A 24613-nucleotide genomic window follows, 5' to 3' on the forward strand; every position below is an offset into this window, starting at 1 on the left:
TTCCTATTTATGGGATTACTGGATTAATTGTTTCATTGATTTTTTTTTTTTTAAGTTCAGCATCTCATAAGCTATCCGCAGCACGGAGGCAGGGATAGTGTCTGCCTCGTGGTCACGGAGACAATCCTCAGGCCTGCCTGGCACTTGGAAGAGGTTTGTAGAATGACTGAAATGCTTTGGTTGGGAAGCTGCATGGAGACCTGTGGCTCAGCAGTGATGCTGATTCAAATTCTGCCACTGGCACTGATTGGTGATTAGCTCTGGGACCTGTTTCTGCCTTTCTGTGGACCCCTCCCCATCCACTGGCCCCTTTTGCAATCTCCTTCATGGGGTTGTTATGAGGATTAACTATGTCATACCATGCCATGTTCGGAACTCCCTGGCAGCCAGAGAGATGTGACACTCCAGGGTGAAGGTGTCATGCACCAGTGTCTCACAGTGCAGCCCGGGCTGTTGGGATTACAGGTGTGCATCCCCATATCCAGCCAGGAGGTGACTACCCTTGTAGGAAAAGTGATGCAGGCTTTTAGGGCTCTGGGGTTTAGAGGCTGACTTCCACAGGGGGGCAAGGGAGCTCCAAGAGGGCTGTGTGGAAGAGGGGGCATTGGGGACCGGATGCCATAAAGTGGGGCAGGCAGCCCTGGGGTTTCTCCCAGCCCGTCAGGCAGCAGGTGGGTGTCCTGAAGCCTTGACATGGGTTGCCACCTGTTTCCTGTGTTTCGTGTACTCAAAGAGCATTGCCTCCAGGCCTGGGGAACATGGCTGAAAATGCCCCAGCAAACGGTGATTCAGTCACCTTGACATTGACCCCCAAAGGAGGATATAAATTTGAGATGGGATGGGGCAGATTGTGAGAATCTCCTCCCCCCCCCGCCCACGAATACATCATTAAGCTCTGAGGAGGTGGAGGATGTGGCTTTGTGCATCACTTCTGGTGGCCCTGCTCCTTCCCGTCCCAAAATGGGACAGACACAGCTCACTGCTGCTGGAAAAGCCCAGCTCACTTTCTCCAGGGTTCCCTGTTCCAGCCCCTGCGGAGAGTTACTGAAGTCCCCGCAGGACAGGTGGTCCTAGTACCCCCATTTTAGCCATGAAGGAGGCTGAGCTCAGAGAAGGCCCTATTGCTCAGCGCCATAGTGCTATGTGGCAGACCCAGGCCAGGCAGCACATCTCCTCGTGCCCGCCAGAGCAGCCAAGGGCCACTACATGTCATCAGAACCCAGTGGCTCACACCTGTAGTCCTAGCTACTCAGGAGGCTAAGATCTAAGGGTCATGGTTTGAAGCCAGCCCAGGTAGGAAAGTCCATGAGACACCTTTTTTTTTTTTTTTGGTCCATTGTGGGGCTTGAACTCAGGGCCTGGGTTCTGGCCCTGAGCTCTTTCACCCAAGGCTAGTGCTCCACCACTTTGAGCCACAGTGCCACTTCTGGTTTTCTGGTAGTTAATTGGAGATAAGAGTCTAACAGACTTTCCTGTCTAGGATGGCTGTGAACTGTGATCCTCAGATCTCAGCCTCCTGAGTAGCTAGGATTACAGATGTGAGCCACAGGAGCTCGGCTATGAGATTCTTATCTCCAATTAACCACCAAGAAGCCAGAAATGGTGTTGTAGGTCAAAATAGTAGAGTACAACAGCTCAGAGACAGGGCCCAGGCCTGGGTTCAAGCCCTAGGACCTGCACAAGGAAAAACAAACCAAAAAAGCAAAACAAAACAAAATCCCCAGGAAGGCAGCTGGAACTGGAGGAAGGGTGTAGGTAGAAGTCATCATGAGCAAGTGTCTCAAGGCAGACAGTAAACAGGCTCTCATCTCTCCAAGTCTCTCCTGCTACACAGTCCCGAGGAACCCCACTTAGCCACAGCAGCCAGAAGGGAGAAAGGCTTCTGTCCTGTGGTGGGGAGGAAAAGGAACACCTAACATGGGAAGGGCTTCCAAAGGCCCCATCCCTGCACACGTCACCCTGTGCCAGCCATGGCTGGGAGCTTTAGCATTCTGCCACCGAATCTTCACTTTGCATAGTCAGTTTGTGTATGTGGATCCAGGGCCTTCTGGGAGTCTGCCAGAGGGCCCCATAACTCCATTGTCCAAGGCACCCAGTACTTGCGGAGCAAATATTAACTTAGTGGATGAACTCAGGAAGGAGGGAAAGTGTTGCCAAGGCAACGAAGCAGGAATGTGAGCTTCCCTCAGCCACTGGCACTCACACCTGGACTGGGCAGGGCCAGGCCTCAGAGGGGCACAGGAGCAGAGCCCAGGGGCACAGAGCTAGGTAGTCCCGCATTCCCGTGTGTCCAGCCAGGGAGGGGGGGGGTCTGTTTTCCCTGCACCCCTACAAAGCAGGGTGGGGTAAATGGTGAAGGCTGGCCTGACCCAGGGTTCTGGGTGAATGTTGGAGTTCACAGTGGGACCTCATTCTGCTCCCTGGTCCTGCTGGGCCTCAACTGCTTAACCCACAGAGCCAAGGGGCAGCCACCTTGCTAGCCATCATGGGGCTTGAACTCAGGGTCCCAGCACTGTCCCTGAGCTTTCTTGCTCAAGTCTAGAGCTCTACCACTTGGAGCCACAGTGCTGCTTCTGGTTTTCTGGTGGTTGATTGGTGGTGAGTCTAGCAGACTTCCCTGTCCTGGCTGGCCTTGTACTGTAGTCCTCAGATCTCAGCCTTCTGAGTAGCTAGGATTACAGGTGTGAGCCACTGGTGTCCGACTCTGCTTGCTTTATTTTGTCCCATGTGTCTTATTGTGGTTCTGGATAGATTTCACGTTCATTGCTTATTAATTTGTCTGTCTCCCTACCCCTCTAAGCAGGTTAAGATGTTTGTGTTTGGCTTTCAGCTGTCTCCCCGGTGCTAAGTATGTACCTGGCTCACAGTAGGCCCTCAACGAGGCCAGTGGCTTCTGTCCATCCTTCATTCCTTCTTTCCCCACTCAGCACTCTTCCAGACCAGGCCCTGCTTTGTGGTTTGGGTTTGGTGATCTGGCGGAAGCAAGGGGATGAAGGGGGATGGAATATGAGAAAGGAAATAATCGAGGCACTGAGGAACTGGTCCCAGGGGCGGTGTGGTAGCGAAAATGCCCAGGTGTCCGTCTGTACACACAGCACCTCTGCCAGCTGCGCCGGTGCAGGCCAGCAGCAGCCGCAATGTCCCGCCCCTCGGCCGCAGGGCGGAGCCTGCCTGGACCGCGCCCCTCCAACGCGGTGTGGAGCCTGCTGGGACCCTGCCACTTGGAGGTGGGCGGAGCTTCCAAGCCCCCCCCCCCACTTCCAAGACACCTGGGGCCCGCAGCCACCCCTCCCCCACCCCCACTCAACCTGGCATTAGCTGACTCTCCCGCCTTTGGCCAGCTGCGAGAGTGACTGGTTTTTAATGTGAGCAGGTGGGCCTGACCCAGGCTGCAGCAGGGGCCCCAGCTCAGGGAGGTGGCGGGGAGAAAAGCAGAAGAGCTGGCAGATTGCAGGTAGGTGCAGCACAGCTCCTAACAGCCTCTGAACAAGACTCTTGGGTGATCACAAGCAGGCGGAGCCTCACCTGGGCTGAGGCTCACCTGTCCCAACAAGCTGGCCTGGGAGGAGGAAGGAAGGCAGGCGGGCGCAGGCAGCAGACTGCAGGGCTCTTGCCAGCCTTGGAGGTAAGAAACTGCTGTTTACCATGGGGGGACAAGGGTGAAGGGCCGTGGGGTGGTCTGCCTGGCCCACTTGACCTTGGCCGTCCCTGGGATCTAGCTCCATGCCTGTGTGTGCCTGGCTCTTCCTCTGTTCAAGGTTCTGGGTGTCACCAAGGGGAGTTAGAGGCCCTCCGTGTTCTGGGCTCACCCCAGGCTGCTGTGGGGGGGGGGGGGGTAGGGGTGGTGGCCGCTTGCTTATCTAGTAGTCTATGGTACTGGGCCCCTGGCAGGGTATGGGGCGTGTTCCCTTGCTTGGAGGAGATTACAGACTATAGACAGTGAAGGCCAGGCTGAACAGGGATGGGGGGGGGCAGGTAGGCGTGGACCCCACTCACCCCGAGTTCTCACACCTGTTTCTCCCAGTGCCTCAGGCCTATTTCCCCCAGCTTCCTATGAGGAACCGGTTCAGGAGCAGGTTGGCCCTGGGTGTTTGACTTCTGACAAGGAAAAGGCAGTCCGTCCTGGAGGAGACTGGAGGAAGGACACTTGCCTCTCCCCAGCCCAGTTCCCTGGCAACGTGGCCCTCCTGCCCTGGCTGCAACAAGGTAGGAGCTGAAGGTCAAGTAGGCCCCCACCCTGAGCCCTCCAGACACACCTGGACAGGCAAGAAAAGGCCAGGACTGTCGGGCGCTGGTGGCTCACGCCCGTAATCCTCGCTACTCAGGAGGCTGAGATCTGAGGATCACGGTTCAAAGCCAGCCCAGGCAGGAAAAGCTGTGAGAATCTTATCTCCAATAAGCCACAAAGAAAACCAGAAGTGGTGCTGTGGCTCAAGTGGCAGAGTGCTAGCCTTGAGCCTTGAGCTGAAGGACAGTGCCCAGGCCCAGAGTTCAAAAAAATAAAAGCCAGGACTGCCACAGGCTTTCCTTCTCTCTGGGTCCATTTCCCATCATGCCTTGAGAGAAGGGGTGGAGAAGGGGTTCTAAAACACACTTTGAGGCTGGAGCATTACCCAGGCCTTCCCACCCCTGAGTCTCTTGGCCCACACCCAGCCAGTCGGAGGTGGGTGGTGTCAGTCAGAAGGCCTGGTGCCTGCCTTCTCCTGTCTAGCAACCTGCCCCCCTGGGGCATGTGGGCAGTGGAATGGGGGCCCCCCATGCTCTCTGTGTGAATGAGGTGAGCCCAGCTAATGAGTGGCTGTCATCACCACTCCATTATACCTCCTGAGCCATCTGTGCCCCTGCTCTTAAGGGTAGATGGGGGGGGGGGGCTGCTGCGCAGAGGCTCATTAGCAGATTTGGAGGAGGGGGTCTCCTGAGCCTGGGGGTGGGGTGGAGATTTCCACACAGTAATTACAATTCCTAATCTTCATTTTTGCCAGAATAGGAGTGGGTAGCTGGGTTTCCAGGGGGAGCAATCAAAGGTGCCTCCCGGGACTTCTTCCCAAGTGAGTCTCCCACAGCCAACACCTTCACAACATGCCCAAGCTGGGCACCAGTCCTAGCTGGGTGGGTGGAGGTGGGCCCATGGGGAAATCAGAGCCAAGATTCTAACCTGGCAGTGAGTGAGATGGCACCCCGCCCCCCCCCACCCACACACACACACAATGCAGCAAGGCTTGCTATCTTTGCACACTGCTGTGCTGCCTTGCAAGTAGTCACTAAATCTATCTGGGCTTCCTAGGCCTCCCTTGGCACAAGTGTGATAATCCCTTGTGGCTTGATCAGAGGCAGCTGGCCCTCATCTGTCATCTGAGCGGCTGTCACTCAAACCTCACCAGCCAGTGCCTAGGGAGGGGCACTACTGTGGAGACCTCAGCAGCAGCTGAGATGGCCTTAGTTGGGTGGATGCTGCTGACCCCAGGCCAGGTCAGCCAAAGAGGAGACGCTCTAGAGAGAACTCAGAAGTGTCTTGGGTCCCATGCACTAAGGCCAAGTTCTCACTTGGCCGTTTTGCTCAAGGCTGGCACTCTACCACCGGAGCCACACCTCTATATCTTGCTTTTGGATGGTTTATTGCAGGTAAGAGTCTTGCAGGGTTTTCTGCCCTGGCTGGTTTTGAATCTTGATCTTCTGATCTGAGCCTCCTGAGTAGCTAGGATTATGGTCTGGGACATTCTTATTTAAAAAGAAAACATAGTAGGGAGGAAGATTGCAGACAGAACACTGGCTATTGTTGGCCTTTCCAGAGGTCCTGGATGTAGGCAGCTCTCCCCATTTCACTCTTGAGAAATGGAAGCACAGAAAGGTCAAACTAGGACAGTTTGATGCCAGGTTCTGTGACCAGCTACAGGAGGGCTTTGGGACAACACTAGGAGGTTCTCAGATGGGTGAGGAATGGTTTGGATCCCCCTCCACCTCCAGCCCCCTTCCTGGGGCTTCTGTGGCCCAGGCTGCTTCAGAGCAGGGTGCTGGGCAGGGTCACAGCCCCAGGAGTGGATGTACTTACTGTTGGCTCCAGAGACAAAACAGGAAGATCCCCATCCTGACCAGTCCACTCCAGTCCCCTGAGCTGCACAGGGGACTGGTGTCCAGAGACAGGTGGAATCGCATGGGAGGCACTGAGGCTTCTGGATGCCCGGTTCTGCACATCAAAGTGGGGCCCGGGCTGGCAGGCATGTGGCCTGGGTGAAGACAGCCTGTTGAGGTGGCTTCGTCCTGGGCTTAGAGGCAGGGTGAGGCCAAATGACCTTAAAGGCCCAGTTCTGGCTGGTTCCAGTCCTCTGGCCAAGTGGAGGGTGTTGGACTGGGGGGTCAGACATTCCGTCACGCCATGACTCCCTTCTGTCTTGGGAAGCTGGGTACCCAGGCGTGCCTACCTCCAGGGAAGGTCAGTGGGGTGGCACTCAGAAGCTAGCCAGCCCGCATTCCTCTAAGGAACAACATTTAGGAGCAGCCCCCACTCTGCAAGCAGGAACAAGGTCTCTGCCTGCACCAGCCCAAAGCTACTTCTTGTTGGCATGTGGTCAAGACATGGTTGGCACCAGGAAGAGGAGACTGGAAGAAGCAACAGATTCTGGGAAGTGGAGCTGTGGCTCAAGTGGTAGAATACCGGCTTTGAATGTAAAAGCTAAGGGAAACCTCACATCCCTGAGTTCAAGCCCCAGGATTGGCATGCATGTGCATGCACATGTACGCACATTCGCATACACACAGATCCTGCCTCCAATACTGTGTGACACTTGGCTGGTCTTCCTACCTCTCTAGAGAATGGACAAAGTCTCCTTACTAGAGTTGTGGGAGAAAACCAAGTCACTTTCCTGGCATGGGATAGGTGTGCAATAGGGAAGCTCTGGGGGAGCGTGGACACAGGGACTTGGCTAGCGCTTGAAACCTGATACAGTATATGGGCGGAGAAGCTGTCAGAACTGCCCCGTGGAGGCTGGCCTTGAAGTTCCAAATAAGGTCTCAAGACCCCAGCTTAGTGGACCTGGACTGTCTGCCTCTCTTGTTTGCCAGGCTTTCCTTTCCACGGCATGAGCTGGCATCAGCTTCTTGAGCCCCCAAGTCCAGGCTTGAATCCCCACAAGACTCAGCCCGTTGTAAGGACTAAGAGCCATTCCTGGTTCTCCCTGGCATGTCAGGCTTCTGCTAGGTCGAAGGTGGCTGAGGATGGGGGAGGCGGGCCCCAGGGTGCTGGGGCACACAGCTGCCTTTGTGAGCCAGCTGAGTCACATGGCGCCACCATCCTGCTGGGCCCTGGGGGGATGTGACTGGAGATGGTGTTATCATGGGGCTGGGCCACCCCCACACTTCAGCCAGGAGGCTTTCCCACGGGAATATGCAGAGAGGTGACTGGGGGCACCGAGCACAGGTCTGGGTAGCTGGTGGCTAAGACAGTGGGATCTTGGGCCTCAGTTTCTGGTTCTGTCCAAGGGGGACTATCATCTCTGGCTGGGAAGGGATTCTACAAACTGGGTGTGTGGGGGGATGCTAGTCTTTTGGGCCCTGTGTAAAAATGATGATTGGTGACATTGCTGATGCATACTGTGTGCTGGTCAGTACATTCAAGGGTTTACAGTCTCTCAGCTTGTAAGAAGAGAAGCCTGGATTTGAAAATTCTTATCCAATAAAAACTAACTCATAGAGCTGGGCACTGGTGGCTCACACCTGTAATCCTAGCTACTTAAGAGGCTGAGATCTGAGGATTGTGGTTCAAAGTCAGCCTGGATAAGAGAAAGTCTGTGAGACTTTTATCTGCAATAAACTACTCAGGAAAAGATGGAAGTGGCGTTGTGGCCCCGAGTGGTCGAGAGCTAGCCTTGAATAAAACGAAGCTCAAGGATAGTACCTAGGCCCCAAGTTCAAGCCACAGGACCAGCACACACAAACAGTGAACAACAACCAAAACAAACAACAACAACAAACACCCTCACTCATGGCTGGGCGCTGTGGTTTATGCCCACATCCTAGATGCTTGGAAGGCTGACATCTGAGGATCTTCATTCAAAGCCAGCCCAGACAGAAAAGTCCATGAGCCTCTTATCTCCAGTTAACCAGCAAAAAGTTGGCAGTGGAGGTATGGCTCAAGTGATAGAACACTAGCCTTGAGCAAAAAAAAAGCTCTGAGAACACTCAGGCTCTGAGTTCAGAGGACTGGCACCAAAAAAAGAAAAAGAAAAAAGCCAAGTGAGAACATTGAGGCTCTGAGTTGAAACCCCAGTGTAATTGCACTCACACACACACAAATCAAACTAACAACACACACACAGAACTACCCATGGTTGCTCAAGCCCAGTCACACCCTCTAGGCTGGTTCATAAGCACTGTGGCTCTGACCAGCAGGGTGGAGAAGGGCAAGGATCCGAGGGCCCCTCAGCCCCACCAAGCCCTCTGCGCTCAGGCTTCACCCCAGGCCTCAGTCATTGTGGCAGCAGTCATTGTGCCACCCCTGTCCTGGGGTCCAAGTGTTACAGATGATCTACCCTTCCCTCCTCTCTCCCCCGTGGCAGCCCAGTCCTGTGGCTTTGCGGGTAGCTCTGAATCATCCTGTCACAGACAGGACAACAGGTGCCCCTTCTGTGCCAGGCCTGGGCTGTGAGTGTCACCCGTGCCGGCTCTCATTCATCGGCCTCTCTTGGCAGTGAGGATGGATGGGTGGGCAGAGAGACTCAGGCAGGTGGCCTGCTGGCAGAGCTGGGGTGGAGGCCAGTTGGCCTGGGCTCTCAGAGATGGCACTGGTTGCTCTCCTCTGTCCCTTGGAATGAAAGGACAACTTCAGCTCTCTCTGCTTTCCTCCCTGTCTCTGCCTCTATCATTTTTTTCTGGAACCCAGCCTTTCACTGCCAAGCCCTGGCAAGGTCTCTCCTGAATCTTTTGGAAGCAGGGGGGGGTAGGGGACACATGGGTCCCCCATATGCCTCAGGACTGGTCCCCTACCACTGTGCCACAGAGCTCCCTTATTCCTGCCTGCCAGATCTGCTCCCCTACACTTCAGGGATGTTTCTACCCCACTACTGTCCTGGGTGAGATTTGTGGGGAGGGGGTCAGGACCAAGGCCCAGCCCTGGAAATGAACTCTTGAACCAGAGCCTTCTCAGACTTCTCTGTCTCCATTTTTAAGGCTCCACCTGGACCCTCGATAGCTAGCTGTCTCCCTCCTCTACCCCATGCTGACTCATCCCACCCCACCCCACCCCACAGGGTTGTTCAGATTTGTAGAATTGGGCAAGCCCAGGGCTCCCTATGTCTTTCCATGTTACCAGAGCCATCCGGGCATCTGAAGCTCCAGGTTCTGATTGGGTAGGCCTAAGCCACACCCAGGATCTGGATTCCCAGTCAGTTCTCCATCCATGCTGTCTTCCCGTACCCAAATACCTTCTGTGACTCCCAGTTCCTTTGATTAACCCCAGACTCCATGCTTTCAAAATCTTCCAGAACCTGGGGCTGGGAAGGTGGCTCAGTGGTAGAGCGCTTGCCTTGCATGCCTGAGGCCCTGGGTTCAATTCCTCAGCACCACATAAGCAAAAAGAAAAAAGCCGGAAGTGGCGCTGTAGCTCAAGTGGTAGGGCGCTAGCCTTGAGCTGAAGAGCTGAGGGACAGCGCCCAGGCCCAGAGTTCAGGCCCCACAACCGACCAAAAAAAAAAAAATCTTCCAGAACCTGCCACCCCACCCCCCACCACAACACAGATCTCACTTCCTTCCCCAAACAACTCCTTTCTCACCTTTTCTCCTGGTGGAGCTGTCTGGCTACCTGGAATGCCCTTCCCCGTCTGTGCCCTCAGGAGGCTGAGATTTGAGGATCTTTGGTCAAAGCCAGCCCAGGTAGAAAAGTTTGTGGGACTTTTATTTCCAATTAACCAACAAAGCTGAGAGTGGAGGTGTGGCTCAAGAGCAGTAGCCTTGCATCAAAAAGCTAAGTGGGAGCTGAGTCCTGAGTTCAAGCCTTAGTACACACACACACACACACACACACACACACACAGGCCTATCTCTGGGTCCAATATACTTGGCCACACTAAGGGGCGTGGGCAAATTCTTCACCTTCTCCGTGCTCAGGGCCTGTTCTACAAAATGAGCATGATGGAGATACGGTACCCAGAAGGACCTTATCCACTTATCCAAGGCTCAGTCACATCCCAGCTAAGTGGCCTTGTTTGTCTCTGACTGTCTCCCCTCGCTGGTGGCCACCTGCCTGAGTTGCTGTGGTGGCATGGGCCTTGTACACACAAAGCAGAACAGCCGCTACAAGTCACCTGTCCTCCTGGTGCAGAAGCCAGCAACAGGTGGTTGTGTTCTCTCCTTCTAGGCATCCAGTGGTGATGATGACCCACCCCAGATGCCACAGATGAGAACCAGGTTTGCCTACCCCCAGTGCCCAGCACATAATAGTTCTCTGAAATGCTGAGTGATGAGAAGAGCAGCAGGGCTTGGCGAGCTCACTCCTGTCCTGCCCTGACTGCTCTAGCTCAACCTTCCTTCCTTCTTTCCTCCCTCCCTCCATCCCTTCCTTCCTCCCTCCCTTCTTCCTTTCATTCCTTTTTTCCCTTTTAGTCATGCTGGGGTTTGAACTCAGGGATTTGCGTTTGCCAGGCAGGTGCTCTACCACTCATATTCCCAGCCCTTTACATCTTTGTTATGTTTGAAATGGGATCTCACTTTTTGCTCAGGCTATCCTGGACCGCATTTCTCCTGTTTATGCTAACCACATAGCTGGGATGAGGTGTATACTACCAACTTTCTATTGGTTGAGTTGGGGAGGGGGTGAACTTTTTGCCCAGCCTGGCCTTGAGCTGCAATCCTGATTGCAGGCTCCAGGGTGAGCCACTGCCTAGCTCCCAGGGCTTTTCTGGTATGACTAGCTGCAGGCTTGGGTGGTGCTTTGCTTTCTCTATCCAGATCCTGCTGGCTAGGACCCTCAGGGATGGCAGAAATGGCCTCAGCTAGCTGGACCTTGAAGGACCAACCTTGAGGAAACGGAGGCTTCGAGATGCCGAATTGCCCTGGGATAAGGCATGTTGGGGACTTTCTAAACCTTTCCTAGAAAACTCACTTCTGCTCCTTTGCCTACCAGCCCCTTTCACCCTGGCAACAAGGCAGTGTCCACCATGGGCCTGGGCAGGAGCAGCAAGGCTGGCAGGAGGCAGTGTGGCACCATGTGGTCATCTGCCCCCAGCCTGACATTGCAGCCAGCACAGCAGGGCTTTCTGAAAGCCATATCCCTTGGGGCTGCTTTGCCAATTCTTCCTCAAGCTTAATCTGGGGGTGGACAGGAGAGGTACAGTTCACCTCCAGCAGCCCTGGCCACCTGGTGCGGCCTGCTTTTTCTGCCCCCACTTCTAGAATACAGACAGCTGCAAGAGAGAGGGGGCACCAAGTCCCCCGGCACCCTTGGCCTCCAGCCCTCTGCCCGAAGCCTGGGGAAGGTGGCATTCCCCAGGCCACTGGGTGCCCAACCCCTGGGCAAGTTGGCTCCCTTCTCTCCCCCCCCCCCAACTCCCCAGGCCTTGTGAGGGACTGTGACCAACACAGTAGCCAGAAGGAGGCTGGTAATGTTGGCCATTTCCAAATTGCTGCCCTTGAGCTGTTGGAATCCTTGGGTAGGACTGTTTGTGCGGGTCTCAGTTTCCCCTTTGGCTTGAAGGCTAGACTAAAGGAGGCACTTCCAGGTGCCTGTAGGATTCAGTGCCAGGACTTGGGGCTTGGAATGTTGGAAGTGTGGCACGGGGGAGGGGCGGCCCTCCCCTGTGGCTCCCTTGCCCGGAAGACCAAGGTTTAAGAGGACTGGAGGTCCAAAGTGTGTGGCCCCGTGCCAGGCTGCCTGACCCCCCCCCCCTTCCTCCTGGCTGCCTTCCGCTCTGCCGGTCAGCGCCAGCCCTTGACTGCCGCCAAGGAGGCTGGATGCGGCTTCAGGAAGGGGCAGTTGGCTTGGTGTGGGGGGGGGAGGTGGGGGAGGAGGAGCATCATCTGAGTGGCCCATTGTTATGGCAACTCTGACCTCTGCAGGAACTCCCAAGGATGGAGGGTGAGGTGACAGGTACCCCGGCCCACATCCAGCTCTGAAGCCTGGCACCTGTATGCAGTGTTGCTGAGAGCTGAATCCAAGGTCCCCCTCTTTGTCCAGCCTGAGTCATAAGCATCGCCCCCCCCCCCAGCTCTGTCAGCCCTGCCTCCTCCCAGCCTCCCTCTGAGAAATCCATGAGTCACACCTCCAGAGATCTCGGTCTGGGAGGAGCCCCGCTGGGGCAGGACAGTGTCCCCCGCAACACAACACAACCAGCCCCACCCCCTGGCTCCGCACTGGCTGCGGCCGGCCGGGCTGCGCGCAGGAGAGGGCCTCCCACGCCCGCTCCCCAGCCTACTCGTAGCCTGGCAGACAGCTGCGGGACGGCCCGGGCAGGTGGATCCTCCGAGGTGGGTCCCGAAAGGGGGTCCAGCGCCTTGTCCTCCACAGGACCCTCTGCCTGGTGCCAGGTACCGGACCCGGGGTGTGAGAGGGGGTAGGAGGAGGGATGGGGGGGCGTGTGGCTGTTGGGGGGGGAGTGTAGGCTTAAAAGGGGTGTGTGGGGGACCCCGGGGGTCTTGGATCTCTACAGACTACCCCAGATAGTAGTGAAGGTGGAGCTGGGGATCAGAGGATGGGGAACACTTTGAAGCCACTTGTCATTTGGGAGCTGGGGACACAGGCTCAAAGTGAGCCTTGATCACTGCTGCCCTGTGCCCCAGGGAGGCTGGAGGTTCTGAGAGGGCTGCCGGCTCACCCCGGGTCACACTGCAACTCCAGGGACTCATCTGGGAGGACAGTGTCCTGTAAGGGGCTAGTATGGAGACCTGGAGGCAGCTTCTCCTGCCACTGTCCTGGTGGGGGGGGGGAGTGGGCATGACTGAAGCCATGCCTCTCTCTGTCACCCTGGCGGGCAGGAGCAGGGATCTTTCCCTGGGGCAGATAGCGGGGGACACCAGGCTGAGAGCTGACCGCTCAGGCCCCTGCCAGCCCCTCCACCCTGTTAACCACCGGAGCTCAGGGCACCAACTGTGTGGGACTGATAGGACCCTCCTAGCCTGCCTCTTGGGGTAGGAAATGGGGGTTCCTGTCCTCCTTGCTCCCCAGCCAGCTGCTGGTATTGGGTTGGAGTTTCTAGTGGTTCATTTTCCTGAGGGGGGTCATCTTATCTTCCCTTTCCTTCTGGAATAGCTGGGGTCTGGGTAAGTAGAGAGGACAAGCCCTTCAGTGAGCCAAGGAAGTTATTTATAGGGACATTTATTGAGCACCTACTGTGTGCTTTGGGGTCTATTGGAGCTTATGAGTCCCCTGTGGGCAGAGGGTTGGTGCCTTGGTACAGGGGCAACTTGGGTCAGTGGGGGTCACAGGCTGCTCCCTAGAATGAGGCTAGAGCTCCTCTGGGGGTTTCCTGCCCTGTCCAGGGAGGTCACTAACTCTGGGGCCCAACCTGACCTCAATTTGCAGCAGGGACCCCAGGGAACTGAGATGTAGTCCTGCCTTGGTCCAGGCACCACTGACCAATTGTCCTGGCCTGATCTCTTGGTCTCAGTTGCCCCAGCTGCTGAGCAGCTGGTCATCCAGAGGTGATTCCAGCTGTGTTATCATCGGGTCTGGGGTTTGGTTTTCAGAGAGCTGGGTGGGGAAAATTTCCTGTGTGATCTGTGCAGCACAGCCCACACTGTGGGTGTCCTCCACTGGGCCATTAGCTCGCATGACACCCCCAGGCTGTCAGGGGCACAAACAGGTCTGGTGAGAAGTAGGAGGGAGATGGCAAGGGAGGGAAGTCAGAGGCTGGAGCAGTGGGAGTAGGGGCAGGAGGGAAAGGTTTGAGGAAGGGGGGGCATGGGTGGGCGGGGGCGCTGGGGGCTGGCCTGGGCTTCTGAGGACCTGTGGTGGCAGGCAGGCAGGTCCACGGCTGTCCTATGGGGGCCGCAGGGGTAAGGAGACTGGCAAGTATCAGCAGGGTAGAGAGGATAGGGGCTGTGTCATGAACTTGGGTAAAGATGTGGAGGGGACAGCCCAGCCTTGGTAGGGAGAAAGGTGGCCTTCCTATAGGACCAGGAGTGACAAGGACAGGAGGAGGGTAGGCAGGGGCAGACATGGATATTGACATCACCATGGATATCACTTCTCCTGGGCAAGTGCCATGTGCAATGCCATCTCAGAGATGGCAGGAGGAGGGGCGGGGCTCTGGGAGGCCCTAGAGGAGGAAGCCAAGGATGGCAGTGATGGGCAGAGACCAAACAAATGTCACAACACCTCCCAAACCCCAGTGCCGCTGTCTCCCCAACCCGAGCTGGGGTCCACACCCCCCCCCCCCACCACCCCTGGAGTCAGAGCGTCCGGTCCCTGCGGGCCCCGCCTTCTGACTCACAGCAGATGGGGGCATCACGTGAGCCCAGTCGGCAGCCCGAGGGTGACCAGCCTCCAGGGACCAGGCAGATGGCACGTGGGGGTGGGGCAGGGCTGGCACAAAGGGGCCTCTCAGCTGGGTAGGCAGGCCCTGGCGCCGGGGTTCCCATCCCTCACGGAGAGCTGGCCCCTGCCCCAGGCTCTGGTCCTCCTGGGTTTCCTGAGGAAACAACTTTGGGGGCTGCCAAGGGCAGGGGAGAAAAGCTTGGGACAAACTTTCTGTCCAGTGTGGCTCTACCTGGCATGAGATGGCTGAAACACTTTCCCAGGCTCTTCATGCGCCAAACTCAAGAGGTCCCTGGTGGCTTGGAACAATCCTGAACCTTCTAGGGCCTCACTGCTGGGTGCTGGTGAATGCCTGGCCTTCTTTGTCCACTTAGTGGTTTCCCCCATGGGGACCCCTGAGTCTTAGGGGCTTTAGGATTCCCATATGCTGTACTCTTCTGCCTTTCTTGGGCAGGGAGGGGTTCCTCTTGACCCTCTCCCCCACTCCTGCTGCTGCTATACCCCCCTTACCCTAAGATGTTCGAGCCTAGAGAGAGAGCCAGGCCAGCCTTGTTCTCTGGTTGTGCGGGCTGAGACACATGCCTCATTTTCCTTCTCTGTAAGTTGTGGCTGATGACTGTCATGTTCGACCACTGTGGTGAGCATTGTAGGACTGATCTATTATAGGATGGAAACGTTTGGGATTGGCCTATTATGGGATAGAAGTGTAATGGGATTGATCTATTATGGCATAGTAGTGTACGGGATTGACCTATTATGGGATAGAAGTGTATGAGATTGACCTATTATGGGATAGAAGTGTATGAAATTGACCTATTATGGGATAGAAGTGTATAAGATTGACCAATTATGAGATAGAAGTGTAGAGGATTGACCTATTATGGGATAGAAGTATATGGGATTAGTCTATTACAAGATTAGAAGCGTTTAGGACAGCCCCTCGCCCGGTGGAAATGTTTGCCTTTGGCATTCTCTCTCCCACTGGGCAGATGGACACCCTGAGCCCGAGACAGCGTATAACAGACGCACATCTTCCCATCCCTACTACCATGGGGAGACTTGGATACTCATGGATGCCACCCCCTGTCTGGTAGCCTGATGGGCTCTGGCAGGCCAGGGTGTTGGACAGCAGGCTCCCGGCCTGTGCCGGCTTACGTGGCCTGAGTGTGCTCACTTGGCATTTCCACAGGGCTCAGCCTGGGGAGCTGGCTGAGCTTCCAGGCAGCGCTGCATTAGTGGGAGGTGGCGGTAGCCTGGGGGTAAAGGGCTCACCATCTGGGAACCAGCCAGCTCTGGTCCCCAACGGCTCTGTGGTTCTGTAGCTAATGGCTCCAGCCTGGCTCCCAGGCTCAGGGCCACTTTTTAACTCTAAAACAGGCCACAATGAGATAGCATACCACTGTGGCTGCTTCTCGGAGCCCTTCCCACTCCTCCCAGCCTCCTCTCCATGACCTGGGCCTGGATTTTCAGGGTTTGGGCTGGGATGATAGGCACTGGACATTTGCAGCTCACAAACCACAGGCTCCAGCTTCTCTGGTCCTCTGTTTCCCTACCTGTGCATTGAGGTAATGTCCTTCTTCTACTCCATGCAGCATTGTTATTGAAACTTAGGAGCATACCTGGCTGCAAAGCATGCTCTTAGCTTGACAGATGGCTTCTAGAGTCTTCTGTGAACCTGCTCATGGTTTAATCTGCAGGATCATGGGGTGGTTGAATTAGAAGGATGTTCAAGTCCTTGAACAGTGAGCTGTGCAAGTGGCTGTAAGCCTCTTAATGTGTGCTGTAAAACAAGGAATATGTCTTCTTTGTTTCGTTTTTAAAGTAGTAATAGTACGGGGGTTTGAACTAGGCTTTGTGCTTATGAGGCAGGTACTCTACCACTGAGCTCTGCTCCAGCCCAAGGAAGATAAAGGTACCTAAATCTCTGATATCTAAAGGAGATATCTGCAGCTAGGGATTTAGGAGACTCGTGGTAGGGACTGATGAGAAGAGATCCCATCCCAAGCTACCTCAGGACCTTTGCTTCTCCATCTCCCAGTCAAGAAGCCCCCTGTAACAGGCAGCACCAGTAAGTGGTTTGGGGGGAGGTGTTCTGTCCCAGCTGTGTGAACTTAGACACGTATGTTAATTTCTCTGAGCCTTGTTTTCATAATTTTAAAAAACGAGGATGGGGGGAAAGGGTGCCGGTAGCTTTTACTTGCAATCCTGGCTACTCAGGAGGCTGAGATCTGAGAATCATGGTTCAAAGACAGCCTGGGTAGACAAATCTGAGAGATTCATATATTCAAATAAGCAGGAAAAAGCAGAAGTGGAGGTTTTGTCTCAAATGGTAGAGCTCCAAATATGAGTGAAGACGCTGAGTGAGATCATAAGATCCTGGGTTAAACTTCAGTACTGGCAAAAAAAAAAAAAAAAAAAAAGAAAGAAAAGAAAAGAAAAAGGAAAGAGGTGGGGGGACACATGCAGCAAGTGGAAGCAGGAAAATCACGAGTCTGAGGCTGGCTTGAGCTACATAGTGAGAGCCTGTGTCAGAACCAAATAAACTAAGACAAATCCAGGGTAGCGCTGGCACCTTGAGAGAGAAAGGATCTACTCAACTTTAGGAGTTTTTAAGCCTGATTGATCACTGTCCCTGGACCCATCCCATCCCAGGGGTCTTGGTCTGCCAGTCTGAGGAGTTGTCCAGCTTGGGGCTCCCTCCTGCTCCCCAAGATCTGAGGCTTTGTTACTGGGCCGAGGTCTGCTGGTCACTGCCTCAAAACCAGTTCTCAGGAGCCAGAGCTGCTGGGAGGAAAGCCAGTTCACTTAAGGCTCAACCCAACAGCCTGAAGTAGGAGGCACTCTCGGCCTCCAAACTCTGCCCAGGGGGCCTCCAACACCTGGAACAGCTTTGACCAGGAAGATCTGAGGGTTCCAGGAGGCTGTGTGCTGAGCAGGGTTTTGTCATTTAGGGTGTGCATTTCTCTATTTTTGTGACTGGACCATGCATGGCCTTTGATCTTGACCTCCAGTCCTGTAGTTCTTTCTTTAGACAGACGTAATTTTCTGCCAGTGAAGGCTCTCTAGCATTTTATACTTTCTGTGTGAGTTGAGAAACAGTTGAAGAATAACAAAAGGGCTGGGCTTACACCTGTAATCCTAGCTACTTGGGAGGCTGAGATCTGAGAATCACAGTTTGAAGCCAGCCTGGGCATGAAAGTCTATGAGACTCTTATCTCCAATTAACTACCAAAGAGCAAGAAGTGAAGCTGTGGTTCAAGTATTAGAGCATCAGCCTTGAGGAAAAAAGCTAAGAGACAATACTTAGGTCCTGAGTGCACTCTCTGTCTCTCTGTCTCTGTCTCTGTCTGTCTGTCTCTCTCTGTCTCTCTCTTTCTCTCTCTCTCTCTGTCTCTCTCTCTCTCTCTCTCTCTCTCACACACACACACACACACACACACACAAAATAAGAGGCCAGGTGCCAGTGGCTCATACTTGGAATCCTAGCTACTCAGGAGGCTGAGATCTGAGAATTGCAGTTCAAAGCCAGCCAGGCAGGAAAGTACATGACACTCCTATCTCCAATTAACCACCAGAAGTGGTGCTGTGGCTCAAAGTGATAGAGTACTAGCCTTGAGCCAGAAAGCTTAGGGACAGTGCCCAGGCCTCTAGTTCAAGCCCCACAACTGACAACAACAACAAAAAAGAATAACGGGCAAAGGTGTGTGTGTGTGTGTTTAGAATTTAGAAACCTGGGCAAAGGAAGAGGATGTCACCTTGTAAAGGATGACTCCCAAAGAAGCTGAGCCTGACTTGCTTGGCTACTACCCCAGGTCTAGCGGGAAGGCCTGAGGCTGGGCTGGTGGCCCGGGCCACACTCTAGCTCTGTGGCTATTGGGCTGGGCTCCTGTGGCCCTTGGGGGCCAGGCTCACACTTGTGGGTCTCTGGCTGGGACTGGCCCTCAGGGTGTGGCTCTGTGCCTGGCACCGGGGGATTTTGGCATCCTGGGGGCAGTGGGGGACCTGCCCAGACCCACCTGCCTTCATGGTGACAAATGTGAGGGGGAGCCTGGCAGGAGCCACTGAGTCATGCCGGCCATGTGTCCTGCCGACTGCCTTCTGCTGTGTGGCTGGGCCTGTGCCAGAGGGTGAGGGCGTGGGCCCCGCCTCCCATGTCTCCATGTGGCCTCCCACAGAGACCCTCACTTGGTCCCCTAGGGTTTATATCTGTACCCCCATTTCTGAGCTGAGCACACAGACCAACCAGGCTTGTGTACTGCCTTGCCTCCTCACACCTCACCTGGCCAGAGGTGTTCAGGTTTTTCAGGAAAGGGGAGGCTGCAGCTCCCAGCTCCTGAGCTTCTCCAGCATGACAGCCTGGCTCCCTGTTGTTGTTGGGGGTCCAAGGACTGGGGGTCCCGGTGGCGTAGGACAGTGTTGTAGGCAAGGGGTATTTTCAAACTGAACCTGGGGCGTGCAGGTCACCCTGAGAGCGTCTCCCATGAGCGCCCCCCAGTGGCAGCCTCAGGAGGGTGCTTGCAGGTAGGCTCAGAGCTGAGGGGGTGGGAAGGGGTGGGACACCAATCTAAGTCCACACAGACTCTTGTTTGTGCTTATCCAATAGATCTAAGCCTGGGCGGGTGATCTGGACCCTAACCCCTCCCCACCACCTGCTAGAGTCCTGGGCAATCAGCTACTTGTCTCCTCCCACCCACACTGTTGGCTGCACCTGCCATGCCTCCGTCAGGCTCTGCCTCAGGCACACACCTGAGGCCCCATGGCAGCCTTCTGATCTCCAGTTCCTCAACTGCTTCGTTTCTGGGTCCCTGAGTTGGGGACCAGGCACAGCACCCATGGCCAGCTGTGGTGGGGGAGGACAGCCCGTGTCACTACAAACAGTTGTCTATCTCTGTCATCCCTCCGACTTGGGTGTGGGGAACCCCTGTCAGCAGCTACAGGGACGTGGTCCAGGGAGGTCAGCAGTGTTTGCAGGCCACATGCACGTGGGGAGGGTGGTCTGCTCCCATCCCAAATCTGTGTGGCTTCGGGACTTTGGCTCAGCCTCTCTGGGCCTCCACAGCCACCCCCCTCCACAAGGAGGCTGGTGTGGGTGAGTCTCGGTGCTTGTGAACCGCCTGGGCAGGAGTGAGTGGCACACAGGAAAGGGAGCTGGCACCGGTGGAGGAGGGCGCAGGCTGGATCCAGTTTTACCAGCTCCCTGGGCCAGTGGCGTCTTGGTTCTGAGTCTCAGATCTGCAGCGGCTGCCTTCCCAGCCCAGCAGGCCCTGGAACCCTTTCCGGCAGGCGGGCGAAGGTCCCTCTTAGGACAGCAGTTTCTTTCTTCGCTTTCTTTTCCTCTTCCTCCCTCTCAAAATAGTGCCTGAATGAGCCTGAGCTTTCTGGCGGCAGCCAGACAATAGGGGCCTCCTGGCCCTGCTCCATGGGACAGTCAGGCGGGCGGGCCGGTGGGTGCAAAGCTGGGGGCCCAGGGCTCCCTCCCCTCTCTGCTGTTCCCATGGCCCCTCCATTCCCACTCCACTCTGGGAAAAGGGCCCTGTGCAGCCCCTATCACGTCCCCATCTGCTCTGGAGTCTGAGGCAGTGGTGGCCCCTTCCTGATTCGTGTCAGTGTCCTGTCTGGAGCCGAGGGTGCCCGGTGGTTTTGTGTCTTCCCTTTGGCTCAGTGGAGGTCAAGGACTTAGAGGCCCAGGGGCTGAGCCCTGCTGGAGAAAGTGAGCCTCCTGCCGCAGAGGTGAACAAAGTTTAGGGGAGAGGTCTGTCAAGGTCCAATGGACGTTTGGCCTGATGTCTTTCTGTCTCAGGGAAGATCTGTGTTTTCATGCTATACCCTGCCTTTCCCAGCTAGGTGGGCTCGAGCAAGTCTCATCACCCCTCCATACCTCAGTTTCCCCATGGGGCAACAGGACCTCCTTACAGAGGGCTGGAAATAGATCTACGAACGTTCAGCGTAGTGTCAAGCATGCAATGAAGGGTCAGCAGCCAGGCCTCTGTCCCTGTGCCTCCCCAGATGGGAAGACAGGATCCAAACCACTCTCCCTCCTACCTCCAACTACAGCCTCCAGCACTAGAATTATAGGCATGAGCTACTATGCCTGGCCAAAGATTTGCTTGTAAAGTTGCTGTCAATGAACTGGGGCTCTGCTTCTTTTGAGAACTTGGGCACTGGCTCTCCGAGGTTACCTCAACATAAGCAGGTGCCTCTCTCCCTCCCTGATAATCTTGCTGTTATAACTTCAGCCCCTTCTGGAACGCCTGGGCAGCCTCTGTGAGGAGAGGGCTTGAGCAACGGAGAAGCCAGTGAGCCCGCGCTGTTCTGCTGGTTCTGAGCCCAGTGACGTAGTCCCTGCAGCTGCCAACGGTTGCCAGGGAAACGGTTGCCAGGGGCTTCTGTCACCTGCGCCCCTTCCCCCCTCTGGTGCTGGGGGCCCGGCTTCTCTTTCCTGGCTACCCCCTTTGTTTGAGACTCCTTTGAGCTGGTGGCGGCTGGGGGCTTGGCTTCCATGGGCCCTTGGCCCTTGAGCTGGGAGACCCGTCTCTCACTGGCCTGCTAACGCGGGGAGGCCTGTCCCTTGTGCTGGGGTTCGCTTGCAGGAGGGGTCCAGGTACCGTTTTCTGCTCCCTGTGTTCCCCCCCCCTCCTTGCTCCTTCATCCCCTCCTCCTATCTTCCTTTATTCTTCTGTAACCCCCTTCCCTCCTTCATCCTCCCCCTCCTCTTCAACAATGTGTGTTTGCAGGGGTGAGGTGGTCAGCGTGGGGGAATCCGAGCAGGTCCTCGAAGGGGATCTCATTGGTCAGCATCCTCTAGAACAGCAAGGATGTGGTGGGGGGGGCCTCCACACCCTCTCCTCCTCAGAGCCGGACTGGGGCTCATTTCTGACCTCCAGCCCCCGCCCCTGCGGCTTCAGTGTTCAGGGGGAAGTGTCTGAGACGGGGTGGTGGGGGCACGGGAGTGGGGCTGGAAAGGCCTCCTGGTGCTGGGGCTACCAGCTCCCACAGCCTCCTGGTCTGGACCTTTGTGGGGACAGTGGTCAGCTCAACCCAAGGAAGCATCAATCCCTTTAAAAGAGAAGTCCTTTGTAATAGGGAAGTTCTTGCAAAGAGCCTTAAAGGCAAGAGCTGCAGCTCTTGGAGTGACAGGCAACTTGATCTTGGGGTGCGGGGGGAGCTCATTTGTTGTCATTTGTTCAGTGTGTATAATGGTCCTTGTCTCTGGTTAGTTGAGAGGACTAAGTATGCTAATATAGCATGTGGTGGTGCACACCTGTAACCCCAGCACTCAGGGGTCTGAGGCAGGGGGATCGAGAGTTGGAGGCCAGCTTGGGCTACCTAGGAAGACCTCGACTCACGACATGAAGAGTGGTACTAGGTGTAAGAGCTTTGCTTCATGGCTGCTCACTGAGATATTGCCATTGGTGGGCACCCTGCCTTTGAGCCTTGCAGGGTGGCTGGGGTCCCGGGGGGCCCACGGAACCGTGAGTTTAACGAGCCGAGAGGGGGGGCTCTGGTCAGTGCTGTGTCCCCTCCACCCAGAGCCAGGCCTCCACGACCTGGAGGAGGCAGGGGAAGAGGAGAGAAGGGAGGATTGTTGGCCGACCTTGAGAACAGGAAGATTCTATACAACCCAGATGGGCATTTTGCCTGGCCCAGGCAAGCTGAACTGCAGCCCCCAGAAACCCAGAAGGGAGGGCACTGGGCTGGCCTTGCGGCCTGGCCTTGGGCAGCACAGGACACAGCTGGGGAAGAGGAACCTCGGCCAGACAGTGGAGGTGGGCTGTGGTTGGCAAGGGAAGGGTCTACCCAGGGTGAAGAGGGCTCAGCATCCTTTGTCCCGCCTGGCCAGCTCAGAGGTAGGTCCTGCCTGTCACCCCAGAGACTCTGGAGGGGACAGAAGGGGGAGACAGAGATGGATGGGGACAGATTATAATCATCCTCTTTGTGCTGTGTGTGTTGTGTGTGTGTGTGTGTGTGTGTGTGTGTGTGTGTGTGTGTGTGTGTGTGTGTGTGTGTGGCATGCGCATGCGCACGCACATGCACGCACCTGCCAATACTGAGGCTTGATCTCAGGGCCTCCTCTCGCTCTTGTATGGCTTCTTTGCTCAAGGCTGATGTTTTACCACTTCAGCCACACCGCCCTTTCCAGCTTTTAGGTGGTTCATTGGAGACAAAAATCTCATGGAGGCTGGGAATGTGGCTTGGTGGTAGAGTGCTTGCCTAGCATGCATAAAGCCCTGGGTTCAGCGTCTCAGTATCACATAAATAGAAAAAGCTGGAAGTGGCACTTTGGCTCTCGAGTGCTAGCCCTGGGTAGAAGAAGTGTAGGGACAGAACCCAGGCCCTGAGTTCAAGTCGTAGGACTGCCAGAAAAAAAAAAAAATCTCACGGCCTTTTCTTCCCAGGATGGCTTTCAACCTTGATCCTCAGATCTTAGTCTCCTGAGTAGCTAGGATGATAGGTGTGAAGCGCTGGCTGGCGCTGGGCCGTAAGTCCCTCTTAAGAGAGGAAGCGGCCGAAGCTCAGAGAGGGGACTGGTGAGGCCTGCCTGGGTCTCGGGCCAGCACCTCACCACCACCACTCTGGGTAGGCTGTTTCCTGGGCAGGTGCTGGCTGGCAGGTGCCTAGAAAAAAGCCAGAGACTCAGGTCCTGGAGGCTTGCCTACAGCTTCCTTCTGAGCAGAGGCTGCCCAACGCGCAGAGCTGACCACGGCTGGCTCTCAAGTGAGGGCTGCTCATAAGAACCCCAGTGGCTGAAGGCAGGTCTGGGGCCTCTGGGCTGAGCACCTTTCTTCCTGTCTCTCCGGAGCTCTTCAGTTGGCTCCAAAATTCCCACATTCAAAGTCTCAGCGCCTCCAAGTGCTTGTGTGCTCAGTTTCCCCCTAGCCTGCCATTTCCAGCATTCCCAGTGTCTCAGCTGCTGCAGGCAGACAACCTCCCCTCCTTTCCCTCTTCCCCCCCTCCCCCAGACAGGGCTGGCTCAGGTAGAGCAGCCCACTTGGTGACGGGCCTGGTAGGGCCCCATTCCCATGTCAGGTCCAAGGAGGTGGCTGGGCCTCAATACCCAAGCTCACCAGGAGCCTCTCGCCTGCAAGTGTCAAAGATGGCGGGGAAAGGCCCAGGGGACACTGCCACCTCAATGGCTCCTGTGGCCCCTATCAGCTGGCTAGCAGCCTCAGGGATAGCTCAGAGTGGAGGGCAGGCTTCTATCCATTGGTATCTGAGAGGCTGTTTATTCACGTGGATGCTGGGTGTCTATGCATTCATTACAGTGGGCTGGGAGACAGCCCATCCAAGCTCTGCATGGTTCCTTGTTGCAGGCTTTATCAGAGCCTTTGCAAGAGAAAGTAAGGCCTGAAGTATTACTCTGGAGTAGTGGCACTTCCCTCATGGTAAAGATGGGGAGACTGGCCCCCACAAGGGGAAGGAACTCAGTGGACCACAGTGGCTGGGCTCATGGGCTCTGAGGTTAGGCACCCTTGGGCAGAATCATGGCTAACAGTTGCTGGGCGATCGTGAGCTGCTTTGGACTGGCTGGGCCATGTGTGGACTGTGCTGTGCTGGACACTGGCTGGCGTTTGCCAAGGTGGCCTGTGACTCTTTCTGCGGTGCTGGACAAGTCCCCAGGAGACCCGAAGCTCATTGGTGGCACTGCCAGAACTCAGCCTGGCTCTTCTCCGTGCCAGGTCCTGGGTGGAGGGGGTAAAGGTATGGCTTCCATCTCTCCTCCCTTCCTCAGGCTCCCCACAGGCCAGGGCCTGCCTGGGCAGGTGGAGCACATCCTGGGATTTGGCACTGGGACATGAAGCCCGTGCTGGCGGGGTGCCCAGTAGATGGTTAGCATAAGAATGCAGACAGGGGCACCGCCAGCGTCCGGGGAGGGTGCGGGTTTGATTTTTATTATCTATTAGTGTAGAGAAATTCCTAAGCCCTGAGGTCAGTGGTTCGGGGTGGGGGCGAGGAGTGGGCAGAGCATCGTGCTCCGTGGGGGCCGGCTCTCTGGGGTCACCTTGCTTGGGCATTAGTCATCAGTTGTGGGGGGGGGACATCGGGGAGAATGAGGCTTGGCATTTGCAAGCCGAGTGCTGTGCTGAGTTGCGGGGGGGGGGGGGGTGTGAATGTTGGGCTGGGTGCTGGGTTATGCCGGAAGAGGTTTGGCCC

General features: G+C 55.9%; 1 protein-coding gene across 5 annotated transcripts in view; it reads left to right on the plus strand.

Annotated features, from left to right (window-relative positions):
- Window positions 1–3314: 3314 nt before the first annotated feature.
- Adgrg1 (adhesion G protein-coupled receptor G1) overlaps window positions 3315–24613 on the plus strand; it is a 42475-nt gene continuing 21176 nt past the window's right edge. The window contains exons 1-3 of one of the 5 annotated variants that reach the window (XM_042672838.1): window positions 3315–3625; window positions 4025–4206; window positions 10349–10398. The gene's annotated coding sequence lies outside the window, so the exon portion shown is untranslated. Of the gene's footprint in view, window positions 3626–4024; window positions 4207–10348; window positions 10399–12366; window positions 12514–24613 lie in introns of those variants that run through there. The other 4 variants (XM_042672834.1, XM_042672837.1, XM_042672836.1 and 1 more) reach the window with 4 other exon arrangements.

This window comes from Dipodomys spectabilis, unplaced genomic scaffold, assembly GCF_019054845.1.
Source record: "Dipodomys spectabilis isolate Male_0828 unplaced genomic scaffold, ASM1905484v1 ptg000773l, whole genome shotgun sequence".
NCBI classification, from domain to species: Eukaryota; Metazoa; Chordata; class Mammalia; order Rodentia; family Heteromyidae; genus Dipodomys; species Dipodomys spectabilis.